General features: G+C 39.5%; 1 protein-coding gene across 1 annotated transcript in view; it reads left to right on the top strand.

The window, feature by feature from the left end:
• Positions 1–13,027, top strand: part of SGMS1 (sphingomyelin synthase 1) — a 159,479-nt gene that overhangs the window by 107,820 nt on the left and 38,632 nt on the right. The gene's annotated exons all lie outside the window — the stretch shown is intronic.

The following is a 13,027-nucleotide window of genomic DNA, read 5'->3' as shown; positions in this document are numbered from 1 at the left end:
TAGCCAGGATGGTCTCGATCTCCTGACCTTGTGATCCGCCCGTCTCGGCCTCCCAAAGTGCTGGGATTACAGGCGTGAGCCACCGCGCCTGGCCGCTTTTTCTTTGTTTTGAAACCGATTATGGTGTTAAAATGTCAGCAGTTATATTTTATATAGATTTTTATGTGCTTGATGTATAAAAGAGATACGCATCACTGGGTCCATGTTCTGGAACTGTAAGTCATCTCCTTTGCATTCTCATTTAATTCGGTATTTCAGGAAACATCTATTAAGTGTGTACTATGCATGAAGCTCTAGAGATTCCAAAGCAAATGAAAGGACAAAGGAAGATATGAGGTAGGAAGAATATTCTAGGCAGAAGGAACAACTTTCAAGGTATGAAATGACTAGCTTGTGTGGGAATCTACTGGAACACTTGAGTATGGGTATGATACAGGCCCAGAGCTTGTAGAGCAAGGCTGAAAAGTATAGGTAAATAAATAGGCTGTGTCATGGAAGGCCTTGGAGCTAAGTCAAGGCATCTGAACGTCATCTTGAAAACTGTGGGGTGCTTAAGCCTCAAGTGAAGAGATCAGATTATGTACTAGATCTCATGGCAGTGTGGCACAGGGTTGCAGTTGAGCCAGGCTGGAGGCAGAAACTAAAGCAGAAGCAAATGGGAATAGGGAAAGGGAATAGTTTGAGAGAGCCTTCAAGATAGGATCTCCAGGAATTCATTATTAGATATAATGAATGAGAGAGCGAGTGAAGTTGGAAGGGGCAATCCCATGGGCCAGATTCAGCTTCCATGTTTTTTGTTTATTTTTGCCCCTTAAAAAATTGATCTTTAACTGCACTATGTATGGCTTGCCCTATCCTGTTTGCCACAGTCCTGACGATTACATATTCTTTGTGATCCAGGTTGATTTAATGTGCCTGGGTTCTGACGGATACGTGAACTTGAGAGCCTGATGGAATGACTTCCTTGGGCAGCCTTTTTAGTTTATGCTTGCTTAATCCTGGAGGTGTGAGGAGAGACAGGGATGAGGAGGGATCAAGGAATGGTGGGGCAGGCTGACCTCGTTCCTCCGTTCTTACACTGACTCTGCCGCCTCCCCAACCTCCAGTTGCCACCCCTACCCCCATCGCCAGCTCTTGACTGATCACTGTTGGGTTTTCTGTAGGAAAGGGAGGAAAAGAAGGACCTGAACTTTTTCTCCCATAGATGCTTTGAAAATCCCCTGCTGCTATGACCCTACTAAATTCCATGTCAGATTTCTGATCTTTCTTACTGCCCAAAAGAATGCAGGATTATTTTTACTTTATAGATGAGTAAACAGAGGTAGTTTTAGTAATCTGGGCACTGTGGATATGCTTTAGAATATGGCATCAAAGATTCTTAAAAAGCAAAGGATAGTAAAGCATGGCCTCACCCTTTTCCTAAGCCATCTGGCTTTTTACAGTTTTAACTTACTTTTATGATGGATTCCAGGGCACATGCAATATTTTTATTCCAGCTAAATGAGGAGCAAATTAGAAGGAATTTAGCTCTCATTTTGAAAAAGATAGGAAGAAGGGTGAAAGGAACCGAGTGTTGTGTGATAGAAATAGAGAGCCTGTCTTAGACTTTTCCAGGCTTCTCAGGGCAGATGAGATCAGTACTGTGTGCAGCAGCTCCTGTGAGAGCTAATGGAATTTGGAAACATTGATTAGGTCCTACATTCTTGAGTACTGCTAGAGTGAATCTGTGTCCAAGTTCTACAGATTAACTAGGCAAATATTGAAACAGTCCTGCTGGTTCGGACTCAGAGGGGCAGTTAATCAGTTGAGTGGGAGTAGATTATCTCCTGAGTTTTTGGTAATTTAGTACTAAGAATGAAATCCCGTGGGAAAAACAATACGATTAGTTGTCAGTAGAGCTATTAGATTAGTTTTTATGTAGTGACAACAGGCAGAGTTTCTTATAGGCTTTGCTGTTTTGCAGCAGCCTGGATGGATGGATATTGAAGGAAATTTAGGATGATAGAACAATTGCAAAGCTAATAGCTTATTGTTTTCCCTCTGGAATGATGGGAAATATCTGAGACTGGAGTTCCTTTATGCACTTTGTTTCAGATTTCAGCTTCCTCTTTTTTGGTGGTTTGGCTTGTACGCCTGGACCATTATGTCTTGGGAATATGAAGAATTTGGGAACATAATTACACACAGAAAGCCAAGATTCCAATTCTTTAGAGAAATCTGCAAGCTCATTATATATTTTTTAAGAAAGCTAATGAAGGAAACATGTATTTTTAAACTTACAAAGCAGACTACATGTTCAAAAACAGAGTATGTTTGGGGGAAAATATCCTTTCCCCTTCTAAATGCAAGTAATATATGTTTATCAGAAATTAGAATATACTGAAAAAAAGTAAAGCAGAAATTTATTTCACAATTCTGTTACCCAGAGGTAAGGGTTAAGAAGTTAATGTATACCTTCTAGACTTTTTTCCCTGTGGATATTTGCAATATGTGTTTACAAAAATAATACATTTTGTTTGTAACCTGTTTATATGACAAAGCTATAAATATGTATTACTATAGATAGGGAAATACAGTACAGTCTGTGGCAGAGGCTTGGTATTCTGTTACACAGTGTATTTAATCAGTTTCCACTCTAGAGCTTTTAGATTTTTTTTTTCTAGTTTTTTTGCCATAATAAATGATTGTTTGGATTTCCTGATCACTGAATATTTACGTATATTCTGTCACAAAATGACTCAAGTGGAGGCTTGGGGAAGGGGAGGCAGAATTAGCTGATGTTGCTGGTGCCAGGACTCTCCATGAAGTGTATGAAACAGTGTTATATTTTATATCCTCAGTGAACAACTATAAAACCATGATTTATGGTATACAGTGGACATGGCTGATTTATTGTCATTGTATCATAGCTGTTTTGTCTCCCCAAATTCTCTCTTTCCTTTTACAACATTGGGAGCTACTACAATGGAATGGGTCATTTGGGGAGAGGTGGGGAAAAGGGGGGAAACTATCAATTGCATAAGTTACAGGGCAACTCCTGAGAGAAATATATTTCAGATGTTGTGAAATCTTAAGTATTAGACATTGTTGAATAAACACAGTGTGGAGGAGACCAAAAGATGTCATTAAGTAAGGCTCTTCTAACAGCCTAAAGTCTACCAGCCAAAAAGGCAAAATACATACGCTCCAGCAAGCCCTTCTTCTTATATCTTAGTAAAGTAGGTCAGCACACACTTAATTCAAGGGGCCATCTCACAGGGGATGATTTTATTTGCTAACCAGAGTTGGACTATGGAATTGTGAGCACGGCATGTAATAGCAATTTAAAATAAGGAACAATTTAAAGGTTAAGGCATCAAAAGTAATCTAAATTTTTCTCAACAGTAGACTGAAATAAATATGTAGGTCCTTCAGCTGAAACTATGTGGCTGTTACTCTAACCATTTTTGTTCTTCAAATCTATACCATTTTTTTTGAATTCTTCCTGTTTAACTCTTCAAATGCTAAATAACAAATCTATAGCTTATTAGATTTGTTTGGAATAAAGCTATCCAAATTGAATTAGAGAATAATTGAACACCTATCTCATGAGTGTTTCAGTGGGCTACATTGCCTTAAAAGATCTGTTAAGTTATTATTTACTTTTTTTGAGACAAAGTCTTGCTCTGTTGCTTAGGCTGGAGGCTGGAATACAGTGATAGGATCTCAGCTCACTGCAGCCTCTGCCTCCCAGGTTCAAGCAATTCTCATGCCTCAGCTTCCTGAGTATCTGGGATTACAGGCATGAGCTACCACGCCCAGCTAAGTTTTGTATTTTTAGTAGACATGGGTTTTGCCCAGGCTGGTCTCGAACTCCTGGCCTTAAGTTATCTGTCTGCCTCAGCCTCCCAAAATGTTGGGATTATAGGCACAAGCCACTGTACCTGTTCTGGTTATTATTTTATGGAAAGTTCTAGAAGATGTAAAAACTTTTGTCTGAACTTAAAGCTTTTACAGAGAGACACTTAGTCTATTTCATAATAAAATAATATCAATTATTGATTTGTATTGCTCTTTAACAAGGTACCCCACAGGTAGTTTTGTGTTACAAAGTTTGAGCTAAATGCTACATGCCTGCAAAATTTTCATCTTGCTTTAAGTCAACTATAAGCTATCAGAGTAAAGTCATGTATGTACTCCATGTTACTTTTGCTTTTGTTTTTATTATTAAATGTATTTTTTGTTGTTGTTGTTACATTTTTAAAAATAGAGATGTTGTCTCACTGTGTTGCTTAGACTGGTCATGAACTCCTGGCCTCAAGAGATTCTCCCACCTTGGCCTCCCAAAGTGTTGCGATTGATTATAGGCATGAACCATCATGCCCAGCTGCTTTTGTTTTTAGAGATATGATACGTGAAGCCAAAAATTTGGTTCACTCTGTATATGAGACTAACTATGCATGTACTACTTTCATCATTCTTTTATCATTATCGGCATTTAGAAACATCTAGAATCCTATAGTTTCTCAGTGCTTTTTTCACCGACATGGCAGCTTGTTTGTTCAAACTTGAGTCCTTCATGCCTTAAAAAAATCATAAAAATTAAATTCTTAATTTCATGGCATTCATTTTAAAAGTCCGTTGAATCGTCAAGGAAAGAATAAATTATATTCAGTATAATAATTTCTTACATTTTATGTATTATGTTTTCCAAAGCACTGTCAGGTACATGCAAATTCCCTTAACTAGTGGAGTAAATGGATGGAATAAATTATTCCATACTAGGAAACTGAGGCACTGGGGTTGGAGTACAGGTTAGTACCAGAGCAAGTGTTAGAATTCAGATTTTCTGAGCAATTGCCCCAGGTCTAGTTGCATTGTGGTATTTTGTGGTATTCTGATTCTTGAAAACTTATGTTCAATGTGTAATTTGCATGGTAAGTTGTTAACCGTGTCTTGTTTCTAGTAAATGCCAGATAACAAGATAGTATAATAGATCATTTGTGAATAAGGATAAAAAATTTATAAATGATTTATTTACTAATTTTGGTTAGTAATTTTTTTTTCATTACCAGAATAATTGCTTTTACTTTTTTGTTTAAAGACCTGCTTGGCTTTGATAATAATATACATAGTTTTTACCATGTCATGGCATATTGTCTGATGGTTTTTATAATATTAAAGTCTAAAATATGTATTTTAAGAATCGGAGCCAAATTGAATTTAGCAGATTTCTTTTTTACTAAATTGAGGCTAAATATAAAATCCTGGTAAGCTTAGAATCTATAATGAACATGTGCTGTTTTTCTCTGCTTTTATCCTAAAGAACACCATTATAATTTTAAGAAACTTTTTAGACTACCCTTGATACAAGCTTAGATCTGTGACACTGTTGAATATTTTTCAGTGGGAGAGCCTGAAAAGCATTTTGGGTCTTGGTCTAGCCCCAAGGCAACTCTTTGCTATGTATGAGATTTTAGACCAATCACAACCTCACTGCATTTTAGTTTACTTATCTCTAAAAGTTAGATATGAACGAAGTATTTCTGTGTTGCTTCTGTCTCTCAAATTTTGTGTTATTTTGGGATAAAGAATGTATGCATATTTTTACTCTTATATTATTCCCAGTTCTGAAAAATGTCTATTAATTTGGGCTGTATGTTATTTTTTAACATTCTCCCAATAATGGATTCAGCATGGCTTTTCTGGGTGATGGTGGCAGTTCTTCTCTGAGCCCAGGCTACCATACAGTCTACTGGGTCTAGATATGATATTTTGTCTTTCCCTTTTCAAAGACACCACAGTGTGTGAATTCAGGGAAAAGTAAATCTTACCTCACCCTGCATAGCTGTGCTCTGGGATCTTGGGGGTCCACCTTTTAGCAGTGACCTTTTAAGTACTGAATAGTTGTCCAACAGTTCACTTCCATAGCAATGAGCTTTTCCCTTTTTTGCACAATTTCAGCATCAGTTGCAGGAAAACAGCATGTATACCTTTATTTTAAGTTTCAAAGCTTGCTTGAAAAAATAAAAGTTTATTTGCTCTTGAAATTTCGAAGGCTGTCTTTACTCGTGTGCCAGAATGATTGGGCTTTATAAATTATGTCATTTGTAAGTGGCAGCTTCAGTATGTATTTATGAAGTGTTACTGTGGACCCAGTTAGGCAACAGAAAAGAAGTGTAGGTTGTGACAAGAAGACCAAGATATACTTCCTAGAGTAATTAGTAGTTTTTATTCCTTTTACATGATTGAATCCTCCCAGCAGTAGCAGCCTGTGTGCAGGTAGATATATTAGTTCGTTTTCACACTACTAATAAAGACACCTCGAGCCTGGGAAGAAAAAGAGATTTAATTGGACTTACAGCTCCACATGGCTAGGGAGGCCTCAGAATGATGCAGGAGGCAAAAGGCACTTCTTACATGGCAGTGGCAAGAGAAAAATGAGGAGGAAGCAAAAATGGAAACCCCCGATAAACCTATCACATCTCATGAGACTTACTCACTACCATGACAACAGTATGGAGGAAACCACGCCATGATTTAAATTATCTCCCACTGGGTCCCTCTCACAATACATAGGAATTATGGGAATACAATTTAAAATGAAATTTGGGTGGGCACACAGCCAAACCTTATCATTCTGCCTGTGTACCCCCCAAATCTCACATCCTCACATTTCAAAACCAATCATGCCTTCCCAACAATCCCCCAAAGTCGTAACTCATTTCAGCATTAACCCAAAAGTCCACAGTCCAAAGTCTGATCTGAGACAAGTCCTTTCTGCCTATGAGTCTGTAAAATCAAAAGCAAGCTAGTTACTTCCTAGATGCAGTGGAGGTACAGGTACTGGGTAAATACAGCAATTCCAAATGGGCGAAATTGGCCAAAACAAAGCGGTTACAGGACCCATGTAAGTCCAAACTCCAGTGGGGTAGTCAAATATTAAAGCTCCAAAATGATCTTCTTTGACTCCAGGTCTCACATCTAGGTCACACTGATGGAAAAGGTGTGTTCCCATGGTCTTGGGCAGCTCCACCCCTTTGGCTTTGCAGGGTACAGCCTCCCTCCCAGCCAATTTCATGGGCTGGCATTGAGTGTGGCTTTTCCCAGTGCATGGTGCACACTGTCAGTGGATCTACCATTCTGGGGTCTGGAGGATGGTGGCCCTCTTCTCATAGCTCCACTAGGCAGTACCCCAGTAGGGACTCTATGTGTGGGCTCTGACCCCGCATCTGCCTTCTGCACTGCCTTAGAAGAGGTTCTCCGTGAGGGCCGGACCCCTGCAGCAAACTTTTTCCTGGGCATCCAGGCATTTCCATACATCTTCTGAAATCTAGGCAGAAGTTCCCAAACCTCAATTCTTGACTTCTGTGCACCCGCAGGCCCAACACCACGGGGAACCTGCCAAGGCTTGGGGCTTCCACCCTCTGAAGCCACAGCCTGAGCTGTATGTTGGCCCCTTTCAGCCACCGCTGGAGTGCCTGGGACACAGGACACCAAGTCCCTAGTCTGCACACAGCACAGGGACCCTGGACCCGGCCCATGAAACAATCTTTTCCTCCTGGGCCTGTGATGGGAGGGGCTGCCATGAAGAACTTCTGACATGCCCTGGAGACATTTTTCCCATGGTCTTGGAGATTAACATTAAACTCCTTGCTACTTACGAAATTTTCTGCAGCCAGCTTGAATTTCTCCCTGGAAAATATGTTTTTCTTTTCTATCACATAGTCAAGCCGCAAATTTTCCAAACTTTTATGCTTTGCTTCCCTTATCAAACTGAATGCCTTTAACAGCACCCAGGTTACATCTTAAATGCTTTACTGCTTAGAAATTTCTTCCACCAGATACCCTAAAACATCTCTCTCAAGTTCAAAGTTCCACAAATCTCTAGGGCAGGGGCAAAATGCCTCCAGTCTCTTTGCTAAAACATAACAAGAGTACTTTTGCTCGAGTTCCCAACAAGTTCTTCATCTCCATCTGAGACCACCTCAGCCTGGACCTTACTGCTCGTATTGCTATCAGCATTTTGGGAAAAGCCATTCAACAAGTCTCTAGGAAGTTCCAAACTTTCCCACATTTTTCTGTCTTCTTCTGAGCCCTCCAAACTGTTCCAGCTTCTGCTTGTTACCCAGTTCCAAAGTCGCTTCCACATTTTCAGATACTTTTTCAGCAACACCCTACTCTGCTGGTACCAATTTACTATATTAGTTTGTTTTCATGCTGCTGATGAAGACATACCCAAGACTGAGAAGAAAAAGAGGCTTAATTGGACTTATAGCTCCACATGGCTGGAGAGGCCTCAGAATCATGGTGGGAGGTGACAGGCACTTCTTACAGGGTGGTGGCAAGAGAAAATGAGGAGGAAGCAAAAGCGGAAACCCCTGATAAACCCATCAGATCTCATGAGGCTTATTCACTACCACAAGAACAGTATGGGGGAACTGCCCCCATGATTCAAATTATCTCCTATTGGTTCTCTCCTACAACACATGAGGAGAATGGGAATTATGGGAATACAATTCAAAATGAGATTTGGGTGGGGACACAGCCAAACTATATCAGTAGGTAAGGTAGATGTTAATCCTATTTCCCAGAGGAAACTGAGGCTTGGCAAGGCTAAAGGACTTCGTTAAGAAGGCAAGTAGCTGGATAGACTCTCAAACGCAGGCTCCCTGGCTCACTTGGCTAATACTCTTTCTACCATAGCACACACATAAGACCATTAAATTGTATTGTGTACTGCAAGTATTCATGGTTTAGGAATTCAGGGAGGAGAAAAGGATTATGAAGTGGAGTAGACAGCTAAGGCTATGCAGAGAAAGACCTTAAAGACTAAAGGAAGAATCTAAACTTCTTGATGAATACATAGAGAATTCCAAGTTATGGGGAAACACAGGGGTTATTTTAAGGAAGGAATAATTTTGTTGTCCCAGTTTGTTAATAGAAGCCATTAATTTGTCTCAATGTCTCAAAGAGGCCCTGATGGGTGCACCTTTGCAAGATTCGAGTTCCTTTGTTAGATGTGTGCTTGCCATGCTTGTAATGCCAGATGGATACTTGATGGACCCTTATTAAATTGGCTCCTAGCATTTGATTTTGTCCTATTTTAAAGTTGATTGTCTATATACCTGTTTCAGTACCAGTACCATGCTGTTTTGGTTACTGTAGCCTTGTAGTATAGTTTGAAGTCAGGTAGCGTGATGCCTCCAGCTTTGTTCTTTTTGCTTAGGATTGTCTTGGCTTTACGGGCTCTTCTTCAGTTCCATATGAAATTTGAAGTAGGTTTCTCTAGTTCTTTGAAGAGAGTTGGTGGTAGCTTGATGGGAATAGCATTGAATCTATCAACTACTTTGGGCAGTATGGCCATTTTCATGATATTGATTCTTCCTATCCATGAGCGTGGGATGTTTTCCCATTTGTTTGTGTCTTCTCTTATTTCCTTGAGCAGTGGTTTGTAGTTCTCCTTGAAGAGGTCCTTCACATCCCTTGTAATTTGAATTCCTAGCTATTTTATTTTCTTTGTAGCAATTGTGAATGAGAGTTCACTCATGATTTGGCTTTCTGATTGTCTATTATCGGTGTATAGGAATGCTTGTAATTTTTGCACTTTGATTTTGTATCCTGAGACTGCTGAAGTTGCTTATCAGCTTAAGGAATTTTTGGGCTGAGATGATAGGGTTTTCTAAATATGCAATCATGTCATCTGCAAACAGAGACAATTTGACTTCCTCTCTTCCTATTTGAATGCACTTTCTTTCTTTCTCTTGCCTGATTGCCCTGGCCAGAACTTCCAATACTATGTTGAATAGGAGTAGTGAGAGAGGGCATCCTTGTCTTGTGTCAGTTTTCAAAGGGAATGATTCCAGTGTTTGCCCTTTCAGTATGATGTTGGCTATGGGTTTGTGAAGCTGGAACCCATCATCCTCAGCGAAGTAACACAGGAACAGAAAACCACAACCACATGTTCTCACTCATAAGTGGGAGCTGGACACAGGGAGGAGAACATTATACACTGGGGCCTCTCATAGGGTAGGGGGAAAGGGGAGGGAGAGCATTAGGACAAATACCTAATGCATGAGGGGCTTAAAACCTAGATGATGGGTTGATGGGTGCAGCAAACCACCATGGCACATGTATACCTATGTAACAAACCTGCATGTTCAGCACATGTATCCCAGAACTTAAAGTAAAATAATAAATAAATAAATATTTCTTAAAATGTTGATTATCTCTTGAGAGATTATGTGACTCTTCCTCCCATCAGAGAGAACTAAAATAACACTTTGGCTTCTGTCTGGTCCCTGTGGTTCTCAGGGAGTTTCCTATCTTGGCTGACTTCCTGTGCTGGGCAAGGGGGAAATGAAGAACCTAGGTGAAAAGCCTTTGTTCATCTCCCTTGGGCCTCAGCACTCCACTGAGAATATTTCTTTAGAGTTTTCATACCCATTTCAAGATGTTGAGGATTCCTTTGGCTGTTTTCCTAACTGTGCTGGAGAGGGTTTGAGGGGAGGCCTTGGGTCTGAGGCCAAGGAGGTCCCCTTTTCTTCCTGACCTTCTGCCAGAACTCCCGTTTGGTGTGCGTGTCTTCTCGACACTCTCTGGGCAGTACCGGTGGCAACTGAAGTTCTTTACGGTGGTTTTTAAGTGGTCAGAGATGTACTTTGGTTTTACATTTCTCTGGAGAATGCCCATCTTAATCTCCTTGCCCATCCAAATTGTTTTACAGCCATTTTCATTGTCAGTGGTATTTTCAGCAGGTTTGTTTTCCATTAAGCCATCTACACGTTACTAGGTCTAAGGAATATTTTTGAAGATATTGAGCAGACATTGATTGAGCATCTTCTGAGCCCTGGGCATGTAGATCTCTGGTACTTAACATTGTAGCTGCTTCACATTCACTCATAAGCTCTTAGGGGAGTCTAGACACACACTTAGTCACAGGAAGGTGTAACAGGGAAAGTTCTGTGAAGGGAACACCCAGTTTGTTTGCAAAGTCTGGAATATCTTTAAAAGCTGTTGTTGCCACTTGATTGGTTGTTAAATGGACTGAAAAACTGAGAGTGGACTCCCAGAGTAAGATGGGATTCTTTCTAAAGTAGGATATGGGCCAGCCCAAGCATCATAGTGAGTCCCTACCCCGCCACATCTCTACAAATATTTTAAAAATTAGCCAGATACAGTGGCATGCACCTGTGGTCCCAGCTTCTGCAAGGCTGAGTTGGGAGAATCACTTCAGCCCAGGAGATAGAGGTTGCAGTGAGCCATGATTGCACCACAGCACTCCAGCCTGGGCAATAGAGTAAGACCCTGTCTCCCCCTGACAAGCAAAAGATTTTGGGATTCAGTAGAAATGAGTCCTGTAGGAAAAGGGGCAAGGAGTAGGATAGCCTTGATGAAGTCAGCTTGAAAAATCTTTTCTCAAAATAGGTTCTTGATTGGAGGATTTCCTGAAGCTTTTAACATCCTAATGCATACTGCTGTCCCCAGGAGAGATTACAGTATGCATTCCTAGGCTTATTTGGCTATATTTTTTCAAAAAGCTTGGAAGATTTTATCAGATTATTATTTCACAAAAACATACTCAGGGAAATAGCATTTCAAGCCCTTAAATCTCCAGATCTTTGCAACAGTCATCATTTGAGAAAAAAAAAAATTAGCCCACTGGTAGATAGAGTTTTTTTTCATAGTGAGATGTAGTGGACAGTGGCTACTGGATATGACAGATAATTTGAGGAAGGAAAACAAAAGGATATGGGTACCCACATACCCATTTGAAAATCACTGCTTTTAGAGCTAGGTTATGTTTCATGAACTTTCACATATGATTTCTTAAATATCAACAACAACCCTGTGAAGGAAATACTTGATTATTATCTTCATTTTAGAGGTGAATAAGCTGAAACTCACATAATGGATTATGTATGGGAGATGCTGAGAGTCAAACTGTGGTCCATCTTCTGCCAAAGGCCACATTTCATTAGCTATTATTATGCTTTGTTAAGGAGTTTGTTAAGGTCTTTTATTTTTAACTTTTCTTGTTTTTCATTTTGTATGATTGTTATAAAAGTAATATATGCTTATTAAGGAAAAATAGGTGGAGAAAAGTAGAAAATACCTACAGAACCATCATTAAATATAACTCCAGTTAATATGTGATATATTTCTTTCCAGTTGTTTTATACAATATTATGTAAGTTGAGTATCCCTTATCCAAAATGCTTGGGACCAGAAATGTTCTGGATTTCAATCTTGGGGGTACTTTGGAATATTTCCAGGATGCACTCAGTTGAGCATCCCGATCCAAAAATCTGAAATGCTCCAATGAGCATTTTCTTTGAGTATCATGTCAGTTCTCAAAAAGTTTAGGATTTTGGAGCATTTTGGATTTTGAATTTTAGCATTAGGGATTCTCAGCCTGTGTACCATAGTTAGCCATAATTACAGTTATATGTATTATATATACACATTATACATGTATGTTTCTATTTATGCACAAATTTATAAAATTTTGAATCGTACTTTAGAATCTTCCCTACAGATATGCATTTGGTTATTTTCACATAGTAAAATATTTTAATAAGTACATCCACTGAACTAGAACTCAGAAACTTAACTTGTAACTCTTCTATGCCGACTGCTACTTGGCCATGGGCAGGTTTCTTGACATTTCTAGAACTCAGATTCTTCATTTGTAAATGAAGAAGTTGGATCGGATCCTTTATTTTTAAACCGTGGGGTCCCACAGAACCCGAGAGGGGCTGAGATTAAGAAAGATGAACAGAGTCGTCACGACCTTGGCCCTTCACCTGTGCTTCAACCCAAGCAGTGGCATTTGTAGATCTTTTATACATTTGGGACCTAAGCACATATGGAAGAGGGGATTCACTGATTTTTTTGTTTTGAAAAAAGAATTAAACCAGTTGATTTTGAAGCTCAGCAATTCTATGAGTTGCTGTATGTTAATGTACATTTTTAAACATTCTTCACAAGGTAGAGTAAGCAAATATATTTTATTCTTTTAAATTATCTCAGGAAGCATGTAAGGACA

This window comes from Mandrillus leucophaeus, unplaced genomic scaffold, assembly GCF_000951045.1.
Source record: "Mandrillus leucophaeus isolate KB7577 unplaced genomic scaffold, Mleu.le_1.0 Scaffold376, whole genome shotgun sequence".
NCBI lineage: Eukaryota > Metazoa > Chordata > Mammalia > Primates > Cercopithecidae > Mandrillus > Mandrillus leucophaeus.
This window is presented reverse-complemented; position numbering and strand designations above follow the sequence as displayed.